This window comes from Notothenia coriiceps, unplaced genomic scaffold (assembly GCF_000735185.1).
Source record: "Notothenia coriiceps isolate Sejong01 unplaced genomic scaffold, NC01 NC01_scaffold00037250, whole genome shotgun sequence".
Lineage (NCBI taxonomy): Eukaryota > Metazoa > Chordata > Actinopteri > Perciformes > Nototheniidae > Notothenia > Notothenia coriiceps.
This window is the reverse complement of record NW_011369951.1, coordinates 12,519,342-12,532,228: the sequence shown is the minus strand read 5'-3', so window position 1 is coordinate 12,532,228 and position 12,887 is coordinate 12,519,342.

Sequence of the window (12,887 nt, the reverse complement as noted above, 5' to 3'; positions counted from 1 at the left end):
CTCTGAGAGAGATTTGGTTAAAAAGAAGTCAATGGTGCTCTAGGAGGAGATCAGGTATTAAGGGAGGGGGGGGTTACCTTGGTTGCTGATTGGCTAATGGTTACACAAGACAAAACATGTTATGACATCATAAAGTGGACAAAATCTGATCAGCTCATTTTCAGACAGGTTTATATAAATGGATCAGGACAAAAAGAGAGAGAGAATCTTTGTTGCTGAAACTTTCAGAGTCTCTTTCCACAGAGGGGACACATGTTGATGTAGAAGAGACATGAAAAAGTGGAATTTGCACATTAGGTGACCTTTAATATCTGGCTGTATGTGTCTCCCTCAGTTGACTGTGCTGGAATTATCCTCGACTGTCTCTTCTGTCGACTCTACAACATGGTCCTCATGCTACCTGACCCCTGTGAGAGACTTGTCAATCAGTGTTGCGCCAACTACGAACAAGTCATCACCACATTAGATTCCACAGCTGATGATAACGACTCCGAGGCTGACTTCGACTGTGGTCTGTGTGGTTGCCATGAGGTAGGGGACTGCATAGAGTTGTCTATGGAGATGTCAGAGATATGTTATCACTAGTGGGGAACCACAAACTTGGAAACGAATGGCTGTTGATTTGACGACGATAAGCCTTGGGGGGCAACGTCCAAAATACCAGGTGCAGTTCTGTCACAACAAGGACTTCCTCTTTCTTGCACCTGTCATTGTTTGCGGTCCGATTAGCTACAAGAGTTTCAAGAATGGAGTTGGATTTGAGACATTGTAAACTGGATGGTTTCATAAATAGTCATTGTTCAAGCTAATTGAGAGCTTAATCGCTGTCAGCTGAACCAATGGGTTGAGAGATTGCATTATGACTTTTGTTTGTACGCCTCCACACAGACTGATTACTTGCATGCAATGAAACCCCGCTCAAAGACGAATGCTCCCGAAGCCAAGAACGTGTTACCTACAGACTTTCTATTCTTATGCAAATGCATGATATAAAGATTAGGGAAACCAATACTAATCCCCAATGGTGATAGGAAACTGGTTGGTTGTCAAGGATAAGACCAATGAGAGTTGTGAACCGTGTCTCCCACAAAATGACGTTATCAAACAACTCGATTTGAGGCAAAAATATAAGATATATATAAAATAAGATCATGGTAACAATTCTAAACCCATCGTCGACTATGTAAATTAAAACAAAAACACACAACGACTTGTTTACTTTCAGGCGACAATAATACTTGGTTTAAAAAGTTTGTTACATTATTTCAGTTGAACTATTGGTTTATAGGTCTATGGCTATTATAAGGTTAGGGTTAGGGTCACAAATACCCATTTCTTAAATGAAAATCCTTTGTTTGTATAAAAGATCAAGCTGGAAGAGAAGGATTCTTTAGGGCTAATACACAAACACATACAAAGGAAATTGAAGCTGTAATATGCAATGTTTGTGATATTTAAATTGCAATAAATATATACATTATCCATCTGTGTATTCATGTAACCTTGTGTTTATATGTCTTCTCAATGTTTGAAATAGACCCATAATCATAATCCAGCCAGAACAGTTCATATTGCTATAAGAGTGGGTTGTTGATAACTGATGGATGCGTTCAGATCTCAAACTCCCCTTGTAAATAAGAATTTCTCTGTATCTGACCTCGTTCTGCACATCATGGCTGAACCAACCACCATCTACTGTAGATACTGAATGAATGAATACCTTAACAGTATGACTAAAATTACGTTTTGAATTTCAATTGTACAGTACCAGATCACTATGCAGCAAGGGAGCATCGTCCCCACAAACATACACTTGTGGGCTGCAAATTCCATCGCTGTTCTGTTGGTACACACACTGACACACCAACAAGCACTCCAGCTTCAACACGAGAGTCTTTCTGAAGTATGGAAGGAAAAAAATCTTGAAGCCTGTCCCCTGTTGAGCGTGCCTATTTCAGCTCAAGTGCCACTGGAAACACAGAAGCTGCTGGATATGGCAGTTGTAGGACACTCGTCCTTGTCGCTCCCCTCGACCTCTCTTCTCAAAGACAGTTCTCTCGAGTGGTGGATCACTTGAGTCTGAAATATGTCCTTGTCACATAATGGGAAATGGACACAGGGGCATGGCTGCTATGTCACTGTATCAACAGTATACAGAACAACATTGTACTTAAGCATCATCTGTTTCCCAGAGAGGTCAGTGAGAGAGCTGCGGTGCACAACACAGTGTAACTGGAATATTTATATTATTACATGTAAAGACCCGGAGAGTAACCTCACTCCACAAACAAGGAGATTATTATTGTGCAGTTGTTGGAAGCACTGCAATCTCCGAGTGTCGTAGATATACACTGTGGTGGAGCTTTTTCTGAACAAGTCAGCCTGTTTTTCACCAAGTGGCGAATGAATAACATAAACACACTCAATTCTAAGTCATTTTGCTTGCAATCACTTTCCATTTGTTTTGATTTTCAAGCAGTAGACACTCAGAACAAGTGCTCTAGAAGTCATGTAACGGTAAAAAGCTATAAATTGTGCATAGGTACGGATGGATAAATGGATGAAGTCAGCCATTGACTTATTGCTGTTGACCACAGCTAAAGTTTTATTTTCTGAAACCTAAACCAAGTAGAGTTATTTGGACCACAACGTTAATCACTTGTTAAAAACTGTGACCCCTTGTCCATGCTTATAACATTGTTCTGCAACAATCAAACTGTAATTTGTGTTATATAATGTTTCAAATGTAGCAATTCAATTTGGGTAAACTAACATAAAAGACAACGATTTAGAGAATCTAGCCAGTTAACATAATGTGTTACATTCCTACTAACCTATGTCAGGTTTTAAAATAAGAAATAAGAAATGTTGTCTTTGAAACATCACCTATACAGTCTGAATAAAACCAATGTATTGTTTGTATCAAGAAGCTGTTATTTACAGCAGGGCTGACATTCACTGTCACTGGACAAGGACACATAAGCTGAAACACAAAGCCTAGAATCATCTGGATCATTGATAAAACTGTATTATTTGATTTGTTATATTACACAAGTTTCCATGTAAGGAATTCTCCAATGCAAAATATCTGACGTTAGATCTATGATAGCGTGTTGAATGATTACACTTCACACAGTTCAAGCACGATGTGACAGCCGAACATGCACTGAAAGTAAATAATGATTGTACTTATGTAGTTGATTATCACTGAATGCAACATTACTTATCTTCACAATTGCTTTCAAAGTCTGCAAGTCCACGTGGAAACCATGAATATATAAACATCCTGTTAAAATGACATATTGGTCAATATTATTTTACTGGCTTAAGAACTGAGCCTTTTGCCTAGGCTGGGTTTTCTAATAAAGGATAAACGTTGTTTGACAGGTAATATTCAAACCAGGCCTTTTTAAAATTATAATACTTTGATCAGCTGATTAACAGAACACAGACAAGAACACCGAGTCTGAATCCGTTTTGTTATTTTATGAAAAACAGACTTTAAAATGTTGTTTCAAAACGTCTTGGAATGAGTTTGTTTAAAACAAAGGGTTGACATGTTGCTAAAGCACAAACATCATACCATAACTATATCCATATTAAAGAGCTGAATGGGTTTCATTTCGTATTTTCAGATATTGTATTAAACTAAATGAAAACGCTATTTTCGGTAGAATCAGTCCCTTTACAGTTGATGAATAAGGCTTTAATCTGTGACCACGTTAAACCTCCTAAAAGCTGCACAGGAGCTCAGACAGCACTGCAGAGACTACCAAAAATAAATGTAGATACTGCACATGCTGTGAAAATTGTACGTTGCGGGTTACATCTACAGGGAACACTGCTTGTGACCAATTTTCTCATTACCTGGTGCAGCACAATTACAAAGCTGAGTGCTCGAGCTCATACTGCGCCATAAAACCCATTGGAGGTCCTTTGTGGTTTTTCGAACATAAAGTGCGTCTGCATAAACAGATGCTGGTTTTAAAGCGAAAACATCTGCACATCTTAAACTCGCTGGATCTCTTTCAAATTACCTGATGGCTTTGGGAGTGGGCTTTTTTTTTTTAATAACATCCAAATGGCCTGTCCTTTACTGGCCGGGCGGATGTGGACAAGGTCAGGTGGTTTTCACTGCTGCACAACACATGCACGCACCCTATTGGCTGCGCGTAGTGTTAACCCATCAGCTTGCATTACTGTTCCTCTAGAATGCAGCTTAATTCAAAACACTTGTGTAGAAAAGATCACAAAAACACTTCAAAACGCCGCTCTGTTGTTGTGTTTGGTGACACAAGACTTGCATTAGCAAAAGTGATCTAATCGCGTGCAGCACGGCCATGTTTACATGCATCTCTGCTCACTAATCGGATATGAGGTTTCTTCAGAGTTCAGGCCCTGATCACTTCATTAGTGTGAAGCTGCTTTTCCTCCAGAGCACACAGCACTAATACCATCTCCCTTCAGACACAGCGCTGGGCCCAGAGTGGCCTCCCGAGGAAGAAGCACTATTAAATATTAATGCCATGTGTTTAGAGGATTTTTTATTTCAAACAGAGAGTTTGTCAGCATCTTACGTAGTGTTCCTCAAGATTAAGTCCATGTGGAAAATGGGGTCCCCGAGCTTTGCGTAGCATTGTGCCTTCAGAATAATTTAGGCCTGTTTTCCTAATGGTCTTTCTGTGTTAATATTGGCAACATTTTCACTGTGATTTTCATAAGCAAGTGGAGCATTTTTAAGTGGCTGAGAGTACTGCTTTCTGTACCTCGCAGCATGTGGTGTATAGCTGTCACTAAGTGAAGAGTGTTTGGGGGCATTGAGCTTGACGTCACTTTTTTGATGCATGTGTTTCTCATAAGCCCATTTTGCAGTTACACCCATGATGCTGGACACTGTCAGAGCAGAACACATTAGGCCTTACCAAATAATGACATTAGAAGACTCAAATAAAAGAAAGGACTTAAACATTGACTTCAATAACATTTCTTTCATTATATAATGTAAGTTCATGGTCAAGCAATTGTAATAATTGGGTTAGGTTTGTTGACAAAATTGTGTTTCATTCCACTGCACATTTGGATTTAATAACATCAAGTTAACTTCATTTGTTTGAAATCAGTTTATAGTAAGAATATTAATGTTATATTCGATTATTTCATTGAAAAAAAGTATGATTTTTAGATCTCTCTCTGTTACATTTCATCTAAAAAATACTGCCTATGAGGGCAAGGGCAATCCTTTCCTCAACATAATGAAGTTTATACTGTTCACTTTTATTTTTGGACCACCATCTCTATATGCAGCACATTCAAATCGTCTACATTTATTAAAAATCTATCAAGAAATTTGTCATGTGTCCTAATTTTTTCGTCATTTGTTCTGTTGTCCTAGTTTACATGCCAATTTCACAATTACCCCCTCAAATGAACCTGACCTCACTCTCATATAGGGAAGTGGTGTGTGTGTGTGTGTGTGTGTGTGTGTGTGTGTGTGTGTGTGTGTGTGTGTGTGTGTGTGTGTGTGTGTGAGCATCATCCTCAATTAGGTCAGGGGCGTTAATAGTACAGCGGAAAGCGAACACTCCCCACAACATCCTCCAGGAATTGCTCCTGACACTACTGACTCTTTTGAATCTATATTTGGGCCAAGCGTGTGGATGTGTGTCACCCAAGACTACCCGTCTAATCTCCACCGGAAAAAAAAAAGAAAGTAAAGTGAGTTGTGTGTGCCCATGGGCGGAGATTGTCAAGGCACAAAGGGAGCTCCCAGCAGACGCCTCAAAAACCAGGCCCTGGGCAGCTTTTTATGATACCTTTCAATCAGAGGATGATTCCCAGCTGAAATGACAGGTGATTTGACTCAGCCTGCAATTAATGACCTCATTTTAACAATTAAGAGCAGAGGAGGAAGGGGAAAGCCCCGCGAAAAGACAGCGAATATGGCCGAGGGGGGCGAGTTTTGATGCCTTGGCGATCAAGCTAAGTCCAACGTGACTGGAGCCTGTCTTCCTGGGCTCAGTTTGACCCCCCCCGCCCCATATCCCTCCATTTCCTTTCACCAGGTGGCATCCTGTGAGCACACCTTGGTTAAGAAGCTGGCAGGAGGCTCTGATAGGGCGAAGAGGTGACAAGAGGGTGCCAAGGGGATGATGGAGTGCATCAAGCTGTGTCTGCCCCCCTTTCATCCTCTTTTGCCCCCACCCCCCATAGCATAGAGGAAATTAAAGAGCTGTGTAGCAGGAGGAGAAGAGGGGAGGAGGGTGGTGATTTAGAGTGAGGCGCAGGGGGATGGGGACCCGGCGCATTGGAGTTAATTACTGAATAATGAGGAACAATTTATTGTGTTCTTGTTAGAGACATCAAAATGCTCCTGGATACAGCCTATAGAGAAGAGCGTGTTTCTCTGCCTCCTTGTGCATCCGTTAAATTGTGGTGTTTAACTCGGAGCCATTAAAGGGCCCCCGTCTCGCTTTTGCTTAACTTAAAAAAGTGGGGGTGTTGCAGGGCTTATGGGCGGATGAGGGGACTTAGCACATTGCCCTTACATTCTTCCGCTTTCCTCCAGACATTCAGGTTTGATACTAAAACCCAATGAGAGCTACACTGACTTCAGATCAGTTTCAAGGCATGATAAGTAAGGTCAGCGTTCCAGTTGACTTCAACAACAATGTGGTAGGGATCCTAGAAAAATGCATCATGGGTAAAAGACTAAACCTAAAGTCTATATCCAAAAAACAACTGATTTACAGACGTCATCTTTCTCAATGTTAGTCAATGGGAAAAGGTATTTTGGGCCCAATGGCGTCACGGACACAGATGGAAGTAATAGTATAAAGTTGGCCACTAAGAAAATGTGCTTCATCGTCCGGTGCACTTTCTGGGGGCTTCGGGTTCCCCAACTGTTTCACATTTCACACAATAGATTGAATATTTAAACATTTTGAACATTACAAGAGCAAGGTCTTTTGGGATGATGATTAGCCAATGTGTCTGGCATGTTATTATCTTTTGGGTATCATTGGTTAATGAGCTGCTAATAGCAGAAAGATCAACTTCTCCGAGGGCTCGAGAGGGAATACACAATGGAGGTGTTAATTGTTTTTCTGGAGGAACCTGTAGCACCATCCACAAACAAGCGTATTGTTGACCGAGAAAGTGATCATGGTTTACTAAATGTGAAACTCTACCTAGCTAGCTGGCAATGCTAAGATATGCAGCCCATGTTACTGCAGATACATCTGTAAGATCGATTATAGCTAAAGGTATTTTTATTTACAGTGGTATTGATGTTTATTGTCTAAAGGCTCTTTCTAATGCTCTCACTGTACATTACCAATGTCAGCCCAGAGCATGATAACACAAGTTATGAAATCCACATGCCTACTGTAACAAAACATATAACTCATACGAGTGACACTTTTTAAGTATGCTTTCATGCTGCAGGAATTTCCTGCCAATAATGATTTCATTGTCACAGCAAACGTGACACTTCCTCTATGATTTGAACTGCGTTGCTTGTAAAATAGTGGCTGAATATAACTTCATTGATCTGGCATGAGAGCCAAAAAAAAGGAACCCTAATGCATCTTGACTTTATTCTCCTCCGGAAAACGACCAGCTCTCTCCTCTGCTAACAGAAAAGTGTCAGACTTGCTATCAGTCCTTAGCAGAGTGTGAAGTATCCCAACTCTTTGATGTGTTAAATATGAAATCTGACCATAGAACAAAGCAGCTGTCAGCAACCAGCACGTGTCAAAAGCAATCCACGCCAATTATTATTGAGTTTCTGTCATGCATGCATCTGCTGTGCAGACACTGAGGTGTGTTACAGTATTGCAGTGCTAACAAAGACTTCAGACAGTGTACAAAAAATAAACATCACCAGCTTCACTTGTCCTCATCAAACGGTTGCTGATGATTGTCTGCAAATACAGTCCACCTTTTTGTCTAGACTGGCGCTTTGAGAAGAGGTGAAATAATCTGATGTACCACAGTCCAAACACTGGTGTGACCTAGAGAATACGACTTTAACTTTGTCAAAGCTTCTCGGCATTAACAGCAACACAATCACTGGATCACAAATCACACACTGTAAGTTATGAGAGTTACATGCTGTGTCTCTCGTGACATTGAAGGTGCTCGCAGAGTGTGTAGCCATGCTGTGTTGCCCAAATAGATCCGTTCCATCTGAGAGTGATGCAGCCTTCGGAGTGATCCCGCTAGACAGATGAGTGCTACTTGAATGTTAATGAGGGCTCCTTTAGACACGCATAAATTAAATGATTAGATGTCTGCAATCATGCAAGGTCCTTAGGTGTCCCCTATTTATGGCATTTGAAATGTAGCGGCCTTTATTTACGACGTGTCTCCCCTGCACAGGCTCCGCCACCTGAGCAGCCCAGCGCTTTCAAAAGACGAGTTTTTTTTTTTTTTTAATGACCTGCAAATGAATCACTCTGGCAGAATCGTAAGCCCTCCCCCCCTTTTGGAAAACAAAAAAGGGAAATTGTGCCATCCACCGAAACAAGCGTGCAGATGCTAGGAATAAAAGCGGTGCTGTACAGGAAGTGAGGGATGCCGTAAAACATATTTGTTTCACAGATGCTGCTTACTGAAAGACACACTGTCGAGACTCAGCGAAGGGCCTCGGAGGACAGCAGAGTCTCTGATCGCAGTCACCTAACAATGAATCTTCCTCCTCCTCGTTTCACACGCTCTTCATTGGCGTTCGCTAGTCGCAACAACAGCTATTTTCATCTTCATGATTGCATTAATTACTGCATAACTCACGTCTCTTGGCTCCACCAGTGTTTTCCCCATAGAAAACAGCGTGTCAGGGCTTCAACAAAGGACGGGAACAGTACATATACTCAGTTGGCACTTCATTAATCAACATAAGGAATCAGCATGGCTTGACACTTATCTAGCTCACAATGAATCTACGACTGTATTGTAGTTTCTTTAAATGATGTTCATTTCGTTGTATCCGGAGGGTTTTAATGAGATTTCGGCTGCATTCTCATTGTTGTAATGATCAAAGAGATGCAGCCACATATATCTAAATAGACATAAAGCGTCCTGATGGACACAAGGCCGGATTAGTACCTCCAGGGGCCCCCGGGCACTGAGCACTCATGGGCCCCCCCCCAACCCACGTACCAACAAGTAACACCACGCCTACCCAATCCTACCAACATGACCAATATTTAGAATTTTCAGTCAATCTGGCATGTCAAATCGCACACCTATTTGTCAAAAGCAGGGACGCAGCCACATAGTTCAACCAAAGTAGGTCTAGCCTTTTGCCCTTTCAGTCAAAAATCACAAGACAAAGATACTCAAGAAGACCTAGGTAATATCAATCAAAACCTCAGAACAGCACCCCACTTAATGCCAAAATATGACTGGCTGGCTGTACATGTACACGAGGAGTTCTATTTGTCACAAACACCAAGAGTTACAAAAGTAAAATATGTAGTGAAATTGTGTGGTTGCTCAAGGGTGGGGCTGTGATTCGGCTATACACCTCCGCCGCGTAGTAATAAAGTTGAGTGCATACATAGTGAGACCTACAGTACAGAGACCTACAGTAATTTGACCCTATGGAAAAGCTGTGTTATTTATGGCGAAGAGTGAGTGTCATTTAAAACAATGTATGATGAGTGAGGTTGTGCCCGAAAAAGAAAAAAAATTCAAAGATTTTTTTTTTTTTTTATCTTGTCACTGAGGGCCCTCTTTGCTCAAGGGCCCCTGGGCACTTGCCCAGGTTGCCCATATGGTTAATCCGGCCTTGGATGGACAGGCAGCAAGAGACTGCTTTTCTATTGAATCATCAGGCACATTTCAAGACTCCTTTAAAGTCCCAAGAAGACCTTTAGGTGCACGAGCAGACATACTAAGTAGCACCTGAGTTACAGTCATTCACTCTCAGGCCAAAGTGAGGGCTTTTTGTGTTTTTGTGTTAAGAAGGAGACATTTCTCTTAAGATTCTCACTCCCCCCTCCTCTATTTATTAGGGTAATGAATTTCCGACTGCAGTGCCAGTTCCACTGAGCCTGCTTCTCGGCCTAATTCTCTGTAACATTTCCTCATTGCCGCTGGGGAACATTATATGAAGGCAGGGCTTACAATACCATCAATATGCCCAAGACGACAATCGGACGTCTCATAGATATTAATGGAAGTGCAAATTAAATCAAAGTTGGAGTGCAGCTATCGGGAGCTATGATCAATGCCTTTTGCAGAGTCAGATTTAATATGGGGTTTGTAATTTGAGTATCCAAACAAAATGTGCATCTTAATGGGAAAGATGAAAGTAATCCCACATGGGGAGGAAATAACACATTAGCTGCATTGTAATTAGAGATCTCGGAGTGCAATGTTTCCCGGGTTCAAAATTAACGTTGAATAAAAGCCAGATACATTTACGATGTGGATACAGGATGCGGACGATGTTTTTCTCGACACCTCATATGACATCTCAAGAGGTGCAATTATAGTGTTTGGTAAATGCACTGGTATCAAATGTACACAGACGTGAAATAATGCAACATAATGTGTTACTGCAGCCATGGCAAGAAATGAAAGAAAACTTCAGGTATGTTTCGATTTCATTATGAAAAATCCAGTGTTTTGAAGCAAAGAAACCAAAACAACGACCACAAGTATGTTTGGTAAAAATGTCTTGATAAAGCCTGATTGTGCGAGTCACTTCGAAAGCATTCAAAGGGAATACGATATAATAACGCAGCTTGACACAAGTCCTCACACTTATTATTTATTGCCAATCCATCTGAGTACACACAGCAGCCAGTTAAAGTGACCCCATGTGAAGTCAGCAGGTAGCATGATGAGAGCAAACAGCAAAACAGCTCTTTCAATGAATAACACATGAGATAACAAACATGGGGAGACAATGATCCAGTGCCATCAGCGAGTCAAGTGCAACAAACACGCACACAAACACAGGCAGAATCTCAAGAAAGGGCTACTCAAAAGATATCAAAATGAAACCGGAGTTGGTGGCGATGCTTTTGTAAAAGACAATAAACTTAAATATATATTAATTAATTTTGATTCAAATCTATGTAAATTTATTATCTCTGAAGTCAGTATTTGAAAATGCAGACATTAACTGTTTCAAGAAGCCGAAGTCAAGTCTCCATTCTGACAGCACATATTGTGTCACCCTGTTTCAGGATTGTTTACCTAAAGTCATATAACATAAATGATACATTCACTGATTTCTAAAAGGAACAGTCAGAGTAGGTATACATTTAGCAAAATACGCTTTCTTGTCAAAGATAACATAAGAAGTTAGCATTTGGACTTTCATTTCCAACGTTTTGAAGGTCATTTTGAAATACGATCTGTGGTCGGTTTTGTTTTACGCAATATGACAGGTCAGCTTTACCACACTGGTGAATTTTCTTCAATGTTTTCATATCTTAAAAAAGGCATGTGCTAACAAGAGGCTACATAATACTAAAACCTCATCATGCCCAACACTTAGCTTTGCGGGTAGTGATGTTAAGTCATGAGAATGTATCTTCAGCTTCATCTCATCTTGCTAGCTAAACAAAAGATGTACAGTATGCATCATAAACGCTTCATTTGCAAAAGGCTTATATCCTGCAATAAAAATAAATTTATATTTAAAGGTCCCATGTCATGGCCATTTCTAATGATCATAATTCCATTGTTCAGGTCTACCAAAATAAATGTATATTGTGCAATTTTCCAAACTCACATTGGTTTCTCATACAGCATCTCTGTAAAGTATGTGTGTTCACTCTCTGTCCTAAACGGCTTGTTGGAGCTCCTGCCCCCCCTCCTCCCTCCCTCCCTGCGAGCCCAGTGGCCGTCTGCGAGACAGCAAGACACAGCGAAACCCAGCCCCAAACACACACACCCGCAGCCTGGCTGGGAGTTTGCGTGTGTGCTCAGGCTGAGTTCCGCGGTGTCTCGCTGTCCCCACACCAGTGAGCCGGCTCACAGAGTCCCGCTCCTCGCAGCAGCGAGCCTCGCAACGTCCCGCCGAGTGTGTGTGTGTGAGGAAGTCCGCGGATTGGTCCAAACGTAACGGCTCCGCTATGTTACGTTACGTCACTATACCCGAAATACGTCACTATACCCAGGAAGTAAACAATTCAAAAAGAGAAATCTCCAACGAGGCGTTCTGGAGCAGCACAGACAGGTCTTCTCTGTGTTAGAGTTTTACTCCCTACAGGGTGTACTTTGAGGGTTTGTGACTCTGCAGACCGTTAACATGCATACAAAGCTACATAACACACAAGGGGACGGGTAATAACCAGAAAAGCATGACATGGGCCCTTTAAGTGTTGTGTCTGGAACTAACACGATGCATTTCGGGTTTGTTTACAAAAATGTGTTATACCTGCAGCACTCTTTTTTCAAGTTGTATCTTGTTTAATCCATAGAATAAATAAAGAAAGAAAGTGGGAATGAAAAGTTATGGTTTTAGGCTAAAGTAAGCTAAGCCAAAGGGCGGCTAGCTTAATATTCACAGTACAAACCTGAGTTTGTATGAGTTCATATCAATATTTGAATCTAAATCTAGGCTGAATGAGCATGATTCCCAAAATGCAAAGCTTTACTTTTTAAAGCAACACATCATACATGATCAGTGATATACATTTTTACACAGAACTACTGCATTTATATTTTTCAGCTACACAGTTCTTGTTCATTTCAATGGAGTGAAGACATTTTCTTAAAATGAATAAGCTTTCAAAGTTATGCATTACACAGCGAAGTCAAAGTGTTACAGCTTTGTTTTGAACATGAGGATCAGATTCTCCATCAAGGTATTAGACGAATGAAATGGTCCTGGGTTATTAAGTTAGAAGTTCACACAGCACCACCAG